The sequence below is a fragment of the Crocodylus siamensis genome, chromosome 1 (genome assembly GCF_052110815.1).
Source record: "Crocodylus siamensis isolate JL-2025a chromosome 1, ASM5211081v1, whole genome shotgun sequence".
In the NCBI taxonomy this organism is placed as follows: Eukaryota; Metazoa; Chordata; order Crocodylia; family Crocodylidae; genus Crocodylus; species Crocodylus siamensis.
This window is the reverse complement of record NC_143395.1, coordinates 190,051,266-190,069,127: the sequence shown is the minus strand read 5'-3', so window position 1 is coordinate 190,069,127 and position 17,862 is coordinate 190,051,266.

Genomic DNA, 17,862 nt, shown 5'->3' with positions numbered 1-17,862 from the left:
AAGAGGTAACATTAGCACATGCTGCATCTGTAGTTCTCATCCTTGCCTAGCAGCAGATATCGGAGGCAGATACCTAGGGAGTGCTGGCTGCTGCCTCTCACTTCCCGTGTTGACCCGTGCAGTTGCTCTGAACACCAATGTCATTAACTCTAGTGTATTGTAATGTGGCACACCCTGGAGTCTGAAAAAGACTGCTTGAAAAGCAGATTTTGGAATATTAAATCAGCTGAGAAGTTATTGTTAGGATCATGGCTTTTTTATCCTTAGCTCACTCTCATCAGCCATGCATGCCCCATCTCATTCAAATGTATAATCCTCATTTGAACATGAATTTACATTAATATGGTAACACAACAGTTAACTGCAAATACTTAGCACCTTCCTCTAAAAGAAAAGCATGATCTGATATTCAGGCATCCAAAGTGTTGCTTTGCTGGTTAAGGAAACAGAAGGTATTAGGGGATCCCTATGTGAGCAGCAGTGTGTCTGAAGCCTATAATTTTAAACATTTTTTTTAAAAATCAGGCTAATTGAACTGAAGCTTGAAATGAAATACTGATGTGACCACAACTCGATCTGGGAAACAGGATTGCATAAATAATATTTACAGGACTAAAAGAAAAAAAACTTAGCAGAAAATGATCTTTAGTGAGCAAATATGCATGGGGGAGGGGTGAAGGACATAGTGCTGAATTAATAGACCTATTCCATCTCTACTTTCTGTAAGTCAATATAGTTAGTCAAGTAAATATATGGAGAAAGCAATACCATGTGTTCAAAACCAGATAATGGTACTTAAAAAAATACAGACAGACAATTTGGCCATGTGAGGGGTGGGGGAGCAGGGGAGCTAAGAAGCGAGATGTCTGCCATTTGTCATGCTGCTCAAGTGATTGTGCAAGTTGCATGCATTTTCCCTGACCTCCTGCTAAGACACCCTAGTTAGAGAAACAAATTGCCCCTGAAGGCCAGAAAGAGAAGTCTTTCAGAGGTCTTTATCAGAACTAGTTGCTTGTCAATACCAGACTTGATTGGAGGAAAGACTCCAGATTGCAGATCTTCGATTGCTGATGGAAAGCTTTTAACTGCTTCCTGCTGGTCTGTCACTTTGTACTAACCCCAAATAGCCCAGTTAAATTGAAGCCATGTTTCCAATTCCCAGCCCACTCTTCCCCAGTTAATACTGGAAACATTTGCACATGGTAGGAATCAAAGTGGCTAAACATTAAATCTTAAAGCCAAGAAAGATTTCAAGGCTTTTACCTAGTAATCACAACGGTAATTTTTTTTTAACATGGCACAATAATCGGCTGCAAAGCCCCTGCTTTTGAATATAGTGCTATATGCAGTATGTGTACTATACTCATTAACAGGATCTTTGAATAAATGCTGTAGCCAGGCAATTCAGCATGAGTCAATCTGTTAGCTAGTTTCTCACAACTGCCTGGAAGAAACTGATGGGCTAGCACTGAATGCAGCTGCTAGTGTATGCCAGTCCATATGGCTGTTCAATAAGGATAAGTGTTAGCAATCTGGTTAATGCCACACTTCAAACCAGGACATAATCACCATCTTCTTAGGATGGTAATCTGGTGAAGAAGTCTCTAGTCCTAACTGGTAGGAGGTTTTTGGCTCTTTGACTCAAGTGATTCCTGTTTACCTGAGTGCAAGAATAAAAGAAATAAAAGCAAGCACTTCTCTTGTTCAGAAATCCTCAAGTCTGCTACTCATTAGTTCTGAGCCCAAAAAGTTATCACTGCTCCCAGTTAGGGTCACACTCACAACTTCTCCAGGCTTTTCCCCTCACCACTCATCTCCAAAGGATTTTCTAGCTCTTGTGTTCAAAACCAGAGAAATACCTCAGCTACCCAGCTTAGCTTTGACTTGCTATAGGTCCTCATCCTTAAGGGTTAACTTCTACTTTATTTCATAAAGAGTTTGACTGCACTTTGGTTGACTCTGAGAGTGCCTGTTCGGCACCGCTGTTGGACTTGAGACTTCACTGATGGCTGCCTTGACACTTATTAACACCATTAGGAATATATTGCTTTTCAAATTGTTTTAGATAGCATCTCATATAACCTTCTTATTCATGTTCATAGCTATATATAACTCCATTCCCCCCACCCACTTATCTAACAAGTTAAGCTGGGTGCTGTTTCTCATCCTCCCTGTCCCAGCAGTAATCCCAGCCGTGTGTGCTCTTTTTGTGTGCACCTACCTCTGTCGTCTTCCAGCTTCCCTCTTCTTATGGATGAAATCACCTCCTTGAGCTCATCCCTCTAAGGTCCTATGACATTATTCTTTAAATGCCTCTTAAAAGACCCCCCTACCACCATCAAAAGGCTACTTGTAAAAAAAATCAAGGTGACATATATACACTGTCTAGTGTTGTTCCCATTTCCCCCAAACCTCACCCATCTGCCTTTAGCCCTTGCCTGGCCTCAAAACATACCTGTGGTCAATTCCATGAATTGGCTGAGTGCTCCTTGGCACAAGCACAGTGTCCCATAGAATAGTGCAAAGTGCTCACTGTACTCTGGACGGTCCTATACATATGTAAGAAACATTGATACCCTTTTGGGAGGGGTGTGCAGAGTTGAACAAATCACTGGGCTAAGGTCTCAGAGACTTGGGTTTGATTCCTAGCTCTGCAGAGTGAACTTGGGTGGGTTCCATCGCCTCTCTGTGCTTTGGTTTTGCCATGTGCAAAACAAGGATAACAATACTGCCCCATTGATGTCTACGTGTCAGAAGTGCACTAGAATAGTCAGATGTTGATATGATTCTGATAAATCCTGCTTATGAAGACCTGGCCTGTCAATCAAAGATTTTCAATACCATTAAATGTCACAGAACTGAGAAAAGTAGTGTTACTAAAAATCTGGGTGAAGTGGCCTCAGAGATAAATCCTTTCTAAACCCCTCATAATCCTCAACTGCTTTCATTTTGACATCGCTTTCAATAATAAAAAAATCACCTACCAAGAATAAGTATAAAATGCAAAGTATCACCTATGCAAACATATTACTGACTTTTAAAACAAGCCTATTTAAATAATGTGAAAATATATTTTTAAAATGGAATCTCTTCAGGTTGGTTTAAAGCTAAATTAATGCAAATATTACATTTTTATCCTGCGTTACTCCCTTGAGAGGATTCACTGGGGAAGCAATTTGTTTCTTTTTAACTAAGACAGGAAGCTTTGAAGTCAGTGAGTTGTCTATATCTGCAAGTAGCCCACTTAATCTTGAGGGGGTGGGGGAGGGGAGGGAAAGTGTCATATCTAAGCTGGTGTAAATTTTTACCTGCTTGTAGATCTTTGCATTATTTACAGATGTGGCTAAACAAGGTTTCCAGTGAGCTGCCAAACCCTTGTACAACAAAAATGCACGTATGAATGGCGCAGATGGGGATCTACTCCTGATTTTTATTGCAACTATTTTAGGATGACCCCAGTATTCATGGATGGCCTTACAAAGCAGCAATAAAGGCTTATTAACTACACTGTCACATTCTGCATATGCCACAAGCTGCAGTAGTGTTGAGTGAGGATGTTCTAAGGCTGGCAGGTTGACACACAGTTGCTGGGATAGCTACTATGTTGCTAAAATATAGTTCCTTTGACATCTTTAGCGTTAATCTATGCAGTTGATTCCTGTTAATAATAACAAGCCAGTGCCTGGTGTTGTGTTGCTCCCAAGTGGCTGTTGCTTTTATAGAGTGTCATCTGAATACGTGAGCTGGAAAAATATTCCCAAGGGAAATCTCATTGTTAAGAGGTTATTGCTCTTCCTAGATGTGGCTGCAAACAAACCTAAATTGTATTACATAGTTTTTCTGAAGACATTTCTTCCCAACCCTGATGTATGGAAAGTTCTGTCTATGCTTCTTGGAGCATAATGTCCACTAAGTCTGCAACCATGTAATTTATAGCAGAAGCCACCTTTGCCACAGAAATATGTTATTGAAACTTTCTGTTTTATCACAGGCTAGACTCTCAGCTTGTGTCAATCAGTAGAGCTGTGCTGATGTAGTAGTAACTGGCAGGCATGATTCTCTTCAGTTCCTGGCCTTAAGAGTCTAGGCTGGAGGCTTGCAAAGAAAAAACTTTGAAATGTCTGGAGAAGCGTTGTAATGAAGTTAGTGTCTGTCTGAAGATAGCTTGAAACAATGGGCCTAAGGGAGGAGTAAATTATGTGTTATTTCAGTTGGGGGCTCACTTGAGTGATGCAAAATTCAATGTTTGCCAGTTGCAACTGGTTGCTGTAAAATCCAGTTAACAATCCGCAAAAATCCAAACTGCCTCCACATCCCTCTTCTGCAGGTTCCATAAGCCTTCTTATAATCAGCTGCAGAAGCATTATATCTTTCCTTTGATAACTTCTGCAAGATACCTATGCAATTCTGATGCAAAATTTTACAGAAGGTGGAAAACAAAAATGTTGGAGCCAGTGAAAAATAAATGTAGTAGTCAATCAAATGACAGAGGGGTTGCTATAGTGAATAATTCATGTTTATATCTGAAATAACAGAAGATATTTTATTTGGCCCCTGTTACCATGGTACCCACGCACCTTACATCTCACAATACCTCTAAGAGATAGTGAAATATTATCCCCATTTTGCAGATGAGGAAATGAGATTAGGCAAGAATGCTGCAGGGCTGGGAATTGATCCCACATTTTTGAGTGGTAGCTGAACCCCCAGCCCTTGGAACAGCCTTTTTCTTAAGGGAACACTAGAATTTTTGTTTGATATGAAACTGTTGTATGATCTGCCATCTGCTGTAATGGATGGTCACAGAAAGCAGTCTCTCTTCACATCAAGTTCAAGGTTAAGCTCTCTGTGGCATATGTGTGGTTTTCTCCCAGTTCTCTCAGGTAGAAGCCCTGTGCTAAGAGTTTGGAGCTGCTATTTCAAAAGGTGTCATACTAGTTTTACATCAGAATGATGAGCAGAAGGGCTGTCGCTGAGTTCATGGCTTGTTCAAATGTACTGTAATGGCAATTTATGTCAATGATTTACAATGTATATTCTAGGTTACAACAAATAGGATTGGTACTTGTTTTAAGGACCAGTCTGTGCTGGTTGCCAACAAAAGATTTTTTATTTTTTTTACTGACAATCTGAACACTTTTTACTGACAAACTTTTTTTACTAACATATGTCTTACACAATGTAAATATACTCCTTCTACTAGGCCCTGGATGGTAATAACAAGGGCCAGGTTCAAAATTTGGGGGGGTTAACACCATCTTTCTTAATCTGGCTTGAGTCACACCTAAGAAATTGGGAAAATAAATTTTACCTGGGTGTTGTAAAGCAAAAAAAATTCTGCAATCACAAGCAACATTCCATTAAAACAGGGTTAATTACTAGGGGAAAAGGGATGAATGTACAACCTTAGAGAAAGCTATGTCCATTAAACATGAAGTGAATCCCAAACAGTTAGATGGTTCAGTCACTAGCAGGCCAACCCAGGGGAGTTACTACCAAACTCAATTGTTATTTGCCCAGGGCTGCCATCTGTAGGCTTTACCTGCTACAGTAACTAAAAGTAACCCCCAAGCACTAAGACCTAGGCTCACAAACGGTAAAGCAAGCACTAGTAGCTCCCAAACCTCTGAATTTGTATACTACTGAGGGCATGCAAAGAAGAGGCGCAATCCCCTTCCCAACTGTGTTTATTAAAGTAATTAACTTTGACCTGTCCCTGTCTTTGACTGACTACTTAAAACTTGGTAACATCAGAGGAACAGGGCTGTCTTTGCCCTGTTACACATAGCAGAACATAATCATAGCTGAATCTATGTAATGTAAGCAGGGTTACATCCAGGAAATTCAAAGTACAAAAAATGCACACAACTAAGAAATACAAAAAACTAGAACTCTTGGTTATTTTAACTTAGAACTATTTTTAACCATCCCCAGAATCCTTCTATTTGAAACATCAACACTGTCAACCACCACAGTACTAATTAGCAGTAGAAAACAACCCCCTTTGAGTCAGGCAGCGACATCCTAGCTGCACCGTTCCCCTCTCTGTCCTACCTGGTGCATCAGACAGCCATGTGCTGTGCAGCCTCATCTACCTTTGAAGCCAGTAGCCATTATAGGCAGCACAGACAGATGGTTGGGTGGGAGGGAAAGAACGCTGAAGGCTCTAGTGGGATACAAAGTCTTGACAGAGCACCCTGAAGGCTGCTGTGCTCCTGCTCAGGGGTGGGCAAAATATGGCCCATGGGCCAGATCTGGACTGCCAAAGGATTCTATTTGGTCCATGGCAAGACCCTCAGCTGTGCCCAATCCAAGTGTAGGGGGCAGTCCAGGCCATGGCGTGTGTGGCTGATCCCACTACCTCTGGGAATAGAGGTGTCACCTAGTATAGTGAACAGCCCTTTCCCCTACCTCATGCACAATTCTTGGGCACACCAGAAGCTGTAGTCCATGGGTCTGGGTGGTGCACCAGCAGGGCTGGAGTGACACAGCAGTGAGACTCAGCTTCCTGGCATTCCCTGCACTGGTAGCTCACTCTTCCCCTCGTACTCCGGCCGCCATGGCCAGTGTCCCTACTACCAGATCCAGCCTCACTGCCTAGACACCCTGGCTTCTCCATCCTGCACCCACTGTCAGGTATGCCAGATGGAGCAAGTGGGCAGGTGAGTGGGGTCTCCATGGAGACCATCCTGGGACCCCCATGGGTGCTCATCTGGGAAGATGGGATGGGGCTGTGTGCAGGTGGTAAGCAGCATCCAGGAGTGGGATGTGCAGTGAGGGGTGGTGGGATCACAGGGTGGTGATAGCACAGGGCTGGGGCCCAGGGAAGAGCCATGATCCACTCCCCACACATCCTTGTGATGGGCACCACTTCTGCAGACACCACCCTATGATCCTGGCCCCAGCTCCAACCCTAGCCCTGCCAACCTGGCCCCATCCCATCCACCCACCCAAGCATCCTCTGTCCATGTGAGTCCCAGACCAGTCTCCACTGATCCTAGATAGGATCAATTGGCATTTCCTTCCCCTTACCCCCACTGCTCTGGGTGGTGTAAACAGCCATGATGGGGGGCCAAAGCCAAGTCAGTACCCTCTCTCCCCAGCCTTCAACAGCTCACTAAAACTCTCCAGCCCAGATAATTGCCCACCCCTCAGATGACCTCATTCCAATGACAGATTTTCAGTTAGGCTCATGATTTCTTACTTTTTTTATGGAGAGCTGAATATTTTTGTCTTACCAGCTTTATGGATAAGCATTTTTAGCTCTTGTTTTTATGAACTGTCTGTAAATTTAAGGACAGCTGGCAACCATGCCTGCATGGGTAATGTACTAGTTAAATTCCATAGTTCTTTAGCACCAACATGTGTGATGGTGAAGTCAGTGGGAGCTGGAGAGGTATGTGACAGGTAAGCAACATAAAGTAAAATATGTGTAAGTAAGGAAAGGAAATCTAAAAAAGAATTAATCTATTTATTAGCAAGACATAGCAGTCAGGAGCTAGCTTCAACTTTAGGGCTGAAGTTGCTTGTTTCTGCCAAATGTAAAGGGTTGTTTCTTAGAAAGGAATGCTGAGAAATTATCCCATGAAAGGGGAGCTCTCCAATAGGGAGAGTAATTTGAATCTAATGGGTTATCAAGGAAGAGGTTTTTAGTGATGTTGTTATTTCTGTAAATAATGCTACACAGGAGTCAGAGATAGCTGTGGTAACTCACTATAAGGAGAGTCTGAAGAGCAGAAAATGCAGGTACTGAAATTAATGTAATGAATTGCTTACTGTAAAAACACATGAAAATGCGTGGGAATTTTCACACACTCTGACTTCCTAATATCAGCATCAGAAAAGTAAATTACATTTACCAAAAATCTATTTTTTTAAAAAGATGGAAACTGATAGAAGGAGGCACTTTGCTGACACTAATATTTTCCCCACTTCTAAAGTCACTGCTACTGTGTAAGATTCATAGTCTATCTAAGCATCTTACATAACAAAGCATGATGAGTTTACACTTGCTTCTTCTGTAGGATGCAGCTTTCAGTATCACTGCAAAAGATAGATGAACTCATGACCATTTAGCAAGTGCAAGTGAATTTCTTTACCAGTTTGTAGAATTAGCCAAGGGGAATGGGGACAAAATTCAAATATCACACTTCATATGTATACAGCATAGGGTGGCCATCATAGAGGACAGCCCAGCTGTCCTCTGTCCTCTGTTGATATGAAACCGGATACCTTTATGTCCTCTATTTTTCTCTTGAAGAGAAAAATCACTAAAAAAGTGAACCTGGCGTCAGGTTCTGTATCAATAGAGGAGAAAGGGCAGAGTAGCAGAAAACTGGAATGTCCTCTATGATGGCCACCCTAACACAGCATGAAAGCAAATAAGGACAAATTTGTATTCAAGTTAATTGCAGTGGATGGATACAGAGGAAAATTACCTGCAAACAACCCCAGAGTGGAAAGCAGCAAAATATATTCTAGATAATCAATTATACAAATACAGAGAATAATATAAGCCTAAACATAATTTGTAGGGCAACTATATGGCTCAGGACATGAAACCAGGATATGATTCCTTTGATCAATGGAGCCAATGTTTTTGCTAGGCATGCCACAAATTACCTCCACGCCCTGCCCAAGTGTTACTCCAGTCATTTTCCCTTGTTCTGTCTACTGCTTAGTTTTCTGCTTCTTACCCTGTGACACCTGCCTGAGCTGGTGCTCTGCTTTCTGCTCCCTGACTTATCTACCACTTTGACCCCTCCACAGTCTGTTGTGTGCCACACACAGAAGCGGCTCAATCTGTTTGTGGCACCCGTGCTACAGGCTGGCCACTCCAAAATATAACCAAAAGCATTAGAGCCAAATGCTGATCCATGTAGTATGACTTATTCTACTCCCCACTGGATATGTCTACGCAAGACCCTTTACTGTGCAGTAGACTAATCTACTGTGCAGTAAAGCAATACTATTTAACCATATGCTAGGCTACTGCACAGTAAAATAGGCTAATGTGCAGTTATCTACTACCTGAAAATGCAGGTAGTAGATTAATTGTGCATTACCTACTGCACAGTAGTGCACATGTAGTTACTGGCCAGGAGCAATTTGCTCTCAGCCAGCCAGGAGCAGGGGGCCCACTGCTGCCTGGCTAAGCCCCATGTGGGAGGAACTGTCCTGGCTGCAGGGGCAGCTGTCTCCCTACCATGTGGGAATCAGGACTGCATGGCAGGGAAAGCTGTCCCAGCAGCCAGAACTGCTGCATTCCAGTCAGGTGGGGATTAGGACCCTTATGATCCCTTCATGACTGCCAGGCAGCATTCGCACCTGGTGGAAATGCTTCTCCCAGCAGGGATACCTCTCCTGGCCATGTGGGAATTGGGTCCAGAGCTGGGACACAGCAGTCCCAGCTGCCGGGATAGCTGTCCCTCTCCGTGTAAGGATTTGTACAAGCCCCCTGCCCCTTGCCAGCCCAGGCCTGGCACCCAGAGGAGCCTGGAGCTCCTCCTGACTGCTGCAATGGGGCAGAACAGGATAGAGGGGCAGGAACTTCCCTCATTTCACCTGCTCCAGTTGGGAGCAAATTTGATTCCAGGCTGGGGCACATGTAGACCCTTTCCCTGGGAGCAATTTACTTCTCCTTTTTTAATACACAGAAACCTTACTGTGCATTAATAGCATGTGGAGATGGGCCCATTAGTATTGAAACCATGTGAAAGCTTTGCTGTTGTAATGTGTTGTATTCTTTCTTGCATTCTTAATGTAGACGTCTATGGTGGACTGGATACAGAGGAGTTTCTTCAAAAACTGAGGATATGGACAGCTGAACACAAACCCTCATGTAATTTACATTGGTTTTATATAGCAATGTAAATGACATTGCAATCAGGAATGAACAGGTGTGTAGCTATCCAGGAAAAGTGCACATAGTAGGCAGCTATTACTGCATTTTGCAGCTGAGAGGTAGGGAGATAGATAATAGCCTGTTTGCCTTCAGAAACCCAGGTTCCATGAGGAGTAAACCTAAACCAGTGTACTTTACACTAGTAGAGTACAGCTATACATGTGCTTTACTGTGCAGTAGATTAATCTGCTGCACAATAAAGCATGACTATCTACACATACACAGCAATTAGGCTAGTGTAGACTAATTTACTGCACTGTTGGATAGTCCCATCAGGCACAAATATTATCCAACAGTGGAGAAAATTACTGTGCTTAGATGCACATGTAGACGGTGATATCCAGCTTAGTTTTTTCCAGCTCAAAATATACCAGAGTTTAGTCACTTACATTAATTGCACATGAAGATGCACCCATAGAGTTTTCCTTTGATTCTTTCAGGAGTAATTCTCTACTGGATTGGGCAAAGTTATCTCGGCTTCCAATTTTGGTGCCATCTGTCTGCCACTTTTATATAAATGTAATGTGATTATACCAGAGTAAATGTGTTGCCTGTCCATATTTGTGGGCTGGGTGGAGGAAGTGATCTCAACAGTGCAATAGCTAGATAAATTACCTTGTTATTGCAACCATCAAGTCAGCACCTTTTACAAGCAAGGAGTTTACACAAGTATTAGATTTAATAGTGACATCTTAATTAATTCAACAAAAGTAAATTCAATTGCAGAGCAAGAAAATGATCATGAGAGCAGGAAGGTTCTGGTGGGCCATGTTTGGACCTAAATCATTAATATGGGGAGTGGAAACTTTCAATCCTGTTAGAAAGCAATAAATATAAGGAGAGTATGAAAAGCTGCTAGGAGCTGGTCAGACCTTATTTAATATGTATCAGAATGGATTCTTATTTAAACTTATTAAGTTTATTAAGCTTATCCATACAGCTCTTCCACCTACCCCCACTCCCTTGTGTCTTCCAATTGACAGTCTATCAGTTTCTTACACATTTCATAACTCTGATGTACGTGAGCAGAGTGATCTAAATACCTCTGTAGTTCCAGAAGCCTGACTGTGTTTTCGCACTGCTCCTAACTCCAATAAATCAAAGCTCTCAGATCTGTGGACTGCATCTCCAATAAAAGTCCTTTGGTAGGGAACGGTTGCTGTTTATGCATTTTTTACAGCCATGAATCTCCTGGATGGCATTCCTGCTGACTGGAATGCCTTGCAGCAGTTATATAATTGCAAGTAAAAATTTCACTGGCTTGCCAAATTACTGAACCAGAAGGGTTTGCTTACTAAAGAACCAGAGGGTAGAATTTGGAAGGAAGAAATCAAGGCAAGAGGCCGTATAGTGTTGGACTGAGATCAGCATTTTGATTATCTTAAGAATTTGTCACGGAAAAGAATTAAGGTTATGTTGAGTGCTGGGCAAATAAATAAGAACATATATTTTACTCAATGAATTTCACTGTTTTCACTGATTAGGAATTTCCTACTAACAAATCAAGGCTTTACTGGAGGACATTCACTGGACAGTCTCTGCAAATAGTTCGTGAGTTGGGGCTTTAGAATGAGCAATTCATTACAAGTTTTTGCTATTCCATTAAAAACTTGCAGCAAACAAAAGTAACAACTTCCAAAAAAAGTAATAATGCAAAAACTGTAAATGTACAAGTCTTGCTATCCCCTGGAGACTTGGGAGAGAGTGTTGTTTTTTTTTAACCCCTCTACTCTTTACAGTTCTATTCAGAGCTGAGATACCCCAGTGATCTTAAAACTTGAGCAAGGAAGATGAAATTTGCCATGTTTTAAATGGACGTTTAAGTCATACGGTATGCTCTGGTTTTCTTACTGGATGAATGCGAATCATTAGGATCAAGTTTCTGATGGGCATATTCATCTTCATATGCTTTAGATTTCCTTTCTGCAAATCTTGAGCAGAAAACTAACTTAAGAAAATGAGATCTTATTGCTTTTATCTTCATCATCCTACTTTCTCTCCATTATACCGTAGTAGATCCCTACTATCCATATAGGGTTAGGTTGCACAGCTCTTGAGAAGCTAAGATTTTGCAAACCAACCAAGGATCATACACAACTGCAGCAAACACCTGTGTGGGACCACTAAGGTGCTCCAGCTGATGGCTGAAGCTTTCATTTCAAATTGTACAGCTGTGTGGGACCACTGATGAGCATCTGCTGAGTGGAGAGGCCTTTGTGCCCTTTGAAGTAAAAGCTGCAGCAAACAGCTGTGCAGCTTGTCCTGCACTTAGCAAGCCACCCTGAAATGAATAATCAGGGTTTTGCTGTAATTGTTCTATTCACATGTTGCATCCTACCAGGGAGGTGTATACTCTTCAAACCAGAGACAGTATTAGCTTAAGGGATGGCATAGGACCATGGAAAACTGATCTCATTCTACAAGACAAATAATAAAAAAAGCTAAAGTAACTCCAGCATGACCTTTCAGAGATGTTGGGAAAAGTTATTTACCTTATGGCTGACAGTGCTTTAATTATATTGTATCTTATAGCTGGCACAGAACATCCAGAAACCTAGTTAAAGTGAAAGGATGAGAAGTTTATATAAGCACCAGATACAGTGGAATTGTAACATGGGTGAGGACCTGATTTAGGACTCAGAAGATTTGGGTTCAAACTCTGCCTCTGCTACTGACTCTATTTGGCCTTGGACAAGTCACGTAGCTTCTTCTCTTTAAAATAGGGATGTCACAGCTCTCCAAGGTTTGCTTGGAGGATAATGTCCATGATTAATGTCTCTAAGGGACAAAGCACCATGCTTTCAAAGTAATTTAGTTCTTAATCCTAAATGAAGTCACAGGCACTTAGGTGACTGCATACATATGAAGATTTGGGTGAAAGTTACACTGGTGATAGGAGATCATCAAATGTTTTTATGGATACGAATGGTAGCAGGATGTAGGATGCAGTGATAGGATGCTATAAAGGAAGAGGAGAGGAGGAGGAAAAGGAGAGGCAAGGTTTAAAAAATTCTATGCTTTTACAAGTGAACTCATTGACTAATAAATGGTTTTACAGGGGAGTCTCAAACGCCTTTCAATTCTGTTTTAGATACTTGTCCATTACCATATATCGGAATGGCTGGAACCTGACTTCTCCTCTTTCACAGCCTCACTGAGGTCAGGATCAGGGCAGAAATTGCTCTGAAGTTTGTATTCAAACTCTGCAATGTAGGTTTAGTTGTTAATGAGATGACCTTGAGCCCCATGGTGGATTAGGTAGACAACAATGGCAGAAACCACATTACGTGATGAACTTCTTTTTTCCTTCCAGGTTACGTCACATTGCTTTTGCCAGGCTGAGCATTATCATGAGGGCACTTTCATATGAACGTGAGCACTTTGGCCCTGCTGACCTCTGTGAGTACTTCCACCCATCACAAATGCTCCCCCATGACTTTTGCAGCACTTGCTGTTATTAGCCAATTCCCATGCTTGTGACCTTTTGACCTTGCAGCATTTTAGTGGAAATAGCTAATAAAACAACAAAGCAAGAAAAAAAAGATGTAGACAGGCTGAGTCAGTGGGCCTAAGTTTGGGAGAGTTTGACAATGAGGAAATCAGGTAATTTGTGACAAAAAATGGTAATTAAGCAGCCCCTTTTTCTCTTGCTGTTGAAATGCACAGTTGCTTTTAATAACTCTTTAAACCTCAGCTCTTTCATACCTTCCTAATAACCATCATAATCATCACCTAGGATTCTCTGGGAGTGATTTGTGAATGTGCTTTGTATAGTAGGAAGAAAAGCAAAGCTACTTGACAGAACATCAAAGGCTCGAGCCACTGAAGTTTTATGCAGCCCTTGCTGAACCTTTCATGCTTGAAACAATGATGAAAAATGACTGTCAGCTATGAAACCAAATTACATCAATTCATTGCTTTTTCTGTTTAGAAAGCATGACCCGACCCACCACACACAACTTCTTCCCCAACCACAAGCATTCCATCAGGATGAAGACAAAAAGGGAACTTGATCAGTGCTGTACAAGATGGGGCTATTGTATTTCATGATTATTCACATAAGTGTCTGTGGGGGGAGATGGGTAACAAATAAAATCAGGCAGGTCAATGACCAATAACTATGTTCTGATTATTTTTATATAACACATGTATCTAATAAAGTATCTGTTCTTCAGGCTATCCAGGGGGAATTCTCAGCATGGAAGAGTTGAAATGGAAGCTAAATGTTACTCTAGGCTTTACCTCCACAGACATGCAGCTGCAGGTAATTTTTCTGGCTATAAATAAAGTGATCCTTAAAGGCGGCTGCTGAGAAACAGAAGTTTAGGGGTGATTTGGCTCATCGTCTCCACTGTAATCTATTCTTGATGAGCATCCTGTTTAACTACTCCTGCACCTGCTTATTTTCCAATGCATAAGCCTCCTCGATGTAGCAAAGTAAATAGCTGCCGGATCCTAGAAGCAGGAAAGAAATGAAGTGAAGGTCTCAGTTATCAAAGCTGAGTACAGATGGTGATTTCCCCCTCAGCTAGGGTTACCATATTTCCAGTTTAAAAAAAAAGGACATCTGTGGGGGGCACATGATTGTGTGGGGGGTAGTGATATGCTCATGCCCTGCTCCTCACTCCCAAGCCGCAGCCCCCTGGCCCAGCCCTGCTGCTGCCCCTCACTCCTGACACAATATACCTTGCCCCGCAGACCATGCTGGTGCCCTCACTCCCAACCTGTGGCTTCCCTGTCTGCTGATACCCCTCAGTCCTGACCCAGAGTCCCCTGCCCCCCAACCCTGCTGTCCACGTAGCTCACACACACACATGCATACTCTCTCTCTCTTTTACCTGCCTGCAGCTGCTGGGGCCATGCGCAAAACATGTGATGCTCCAGCTTCATATCACCTTCCCCCTGTGCCCCAGCCCCAAGCAGCTCCTTGCTTGGTCCAGCCAGACACGCTGACAAAAAGCAGCGGTAGAGCAAAACCATGGACATTTGCTTGCATTTCAAAAACCTGCCCAGACAGAGGATCATAAAAGAGGACATGTCTGGAAAAACCCGGACATATGGTAACCCTACCTTCAGCTTCAGACAGGGCACAATTAGAGTGCAAATTGCAATCCATTCCCATCCTGGGTGTAATGTTTTGTGTGCACGATGTAGATTCACATTTGTGGAAATTCAGTCCTGGGAGAGCAGAGCCATACATGGAAAGTGTGGTTGAATATGGGGCATCACAACAGGTTCAATTTTGATTTACTTAATCTTTAATAATGACCTTATCTGAATTTCTTTGGGACAAACGCTACTTACTGTGGCACAGTTGCCAGTTTCCATTCAAATGGATGGATCCATTTCCATCTCCCCGGGTCAGAACGACTGGGGCAGTGGGGGATTTTATTTGTGTATTTATATACTTATTTATTTGTGCTTTTCTCTGTAGTGTGGGGCACTATCTCCTTCCTAGGATGATCTAGGCACATTTTCTGTATCAGATTTCTTGCCATTGCAGGGGTCAATGGCATTGATGGTGCCCTTTTCTCTCCTATTTCCTTTCACTGGCACACTGTAGGTTTTTGAGACTTAGGGCTTTTGTTTGTTTTAGAGCACTAGGGAGACGCTTTGTGAATGTGGTGTGCAGGAGGGGCTGGAGTGCATGTTGCAGAATGGGGCTTGTCACTTTGCCAAAACTCGGTGATGATTTAATCCATAGGTTTAGAGAAGTCATGTTGCAATATAGTGATTATAATGTGAACACAACATTATAACATACATAAAACATGGGCTCACACAAGCATATGGGAGCCTTCTTGAGAGTTTGTTAATTCTGATAAGGCACTATTCAATGATTAGTCACACAGGCCATAATATACGTGGATATTCTTCTCCTCTCACCCTCCTATTCTTCCTCTTTCCTCTTTTCCTCCCCTCCGTTCTCTCTACTGCCTTTCTCCAGTGAAGAAAATGGAGGAAGAAAATAAAGAAAAAAAAATTCAGCCTAGGACGAAAAGGTTATAAAGCTAAATGGTACCATTCAGATGTGATTCATTTATAATTACTCTGCACAGTAATAGGTTTTGCATGTTGATAAGATGTTGTCACCTTCTCTGCTCACAATGTTTCTGTGTTTTTCCATAGTTTCCCTGAAGAATGGAATAACAATAGTTATTGCTATCCTGAGTATCTAAATGCTTTATTAATTAAGCTTCATATCGCCTCTTAGTTTGAGTAGTTAGCCAATATTCAAGGCTCTGCAGGCTTGTTTCTGGCAGGGCGAGAAAGGAATGGGTTGAGTCAGGTATATTTTGGGTATAATCCTGTTTATTTTTAAAGAAAGCACACAAAGTCCTGTTTCCTGTTAAGTTAACTGGAAAACAAGACTAGCCCAAGAAAACCTGCTTCATTTCTGGGTCATGCTCATACCTGCTTTGTCTGGCTTTCTCTGCCTGTTGCAACCCAACACACTAGTCAAGTGTTTGCAACTAGCGTGATCCCTGTTAATCTATCTGCATAAACTCTTCTTAGGACTTGGGTGATATCTTCCATTGTCTACTGCTCTTTTCATGCATAAAGGGTCTTAACTATGGTCTTATTCTTATGCTGATTTCACCATAACACCTCATAACATCTCGAGGATACAGATAAGTGTTACTACCCTCATTTTGCTATGAAGGAGCAGATCAAGTGACTTGAAATAAAGGCTGAGCCAGGAGAGCCATTGCTCCATACTCTAAATCTCCCCTACTTTGTACATGAACATTTCACCCCTTGTGAATATCTATATCAACTATAATAACACAATTATAAAAACAGGACTGACTCCAAGCATTGATTACTGAATAGGAAAGTCCTCACTCTCAGAGCCCTGACTGACAAGGAGAGAAAGAGAGGAGGTGAAACTTAGCTGGCATGGGGTAGGGCAATACTTTCTAGATAAGCAGGAGCCAACATCAGATTACTGCCCACATGCAACAAGGTGTAGGAAGGAAGGAGGAGCCAGATGAAAGATGGTTCTTTCTATGGACTGCTCCTGGTATGGTACAGCCATGTGGCACTCCACACATGCAGCATCTGGAAAAATGGAGCCTTTAAATTATGAGCTATTCAGCAAGGGACGTTTTCTTGCAAAACACAGCATACAATGGTGGTGCCATTCAAGTAATCTATACTAACAAGGTTTTAAAGAGCCAAACGTTCTTGGTTTTGTTAAGAGAAGACAGGATCAAAATGTACAAATATCAGACAGAGGTGATGAATAAAGCTCAAAGATGAATTAGTATGGTTAGTGTGATACAACGCAATACGGAGGATAATGGGATGAAAATAAAAAAAGGAGAAACATACACGGAATATTTTTTTAAAGTACTTCCTTGCAGAATGTGTCAAGCAATGGAAAAGCTTCCTGCAAGATGAAAGACCCCAACACTTAGGCTATTTGAAATAGAAGGGACACAAAATAATAGCAAAGGTGTGCCATGACCTTGCAAAGTGGAGTGGTCTGTCACTGTATGAAGGCCCTTGTTGTGCTTTGGAACTAGACTGCCATTGGGAAGAATGGGGAGGCTTGAATCATGTCTCTGAGATATGAAAGCCAGTTTGCTCCTGTTGCTGCTGCTTCTGTGGGAGTATTGCTTCTGGGAGGAGCTATGTTACATCATAGAAAGAATGCCGATCAAAGGATAAAGCAACATGCCAAAAATAGAAGCTGGCAGCTGGTATTGTTTTACTTATACATCTGTATTATAGGATTTCATATGATTAAATGGTTCCACAAGGTAGCTGTAACTGCATTTTAAAAGGCCCCATAAACTTTCCAGCTGCTGGCTAGAGGATTGTGAAATAAAGCTGATGGTCACATGTATTTTGGAATGAATTTTGATCACTTTTGTTTTAATTTGTTTAGATTTACCAGACATAAGCTTGAAACAAAAAGCCCCAATGCAAACACCCGCAAACTTTGCTAAAGT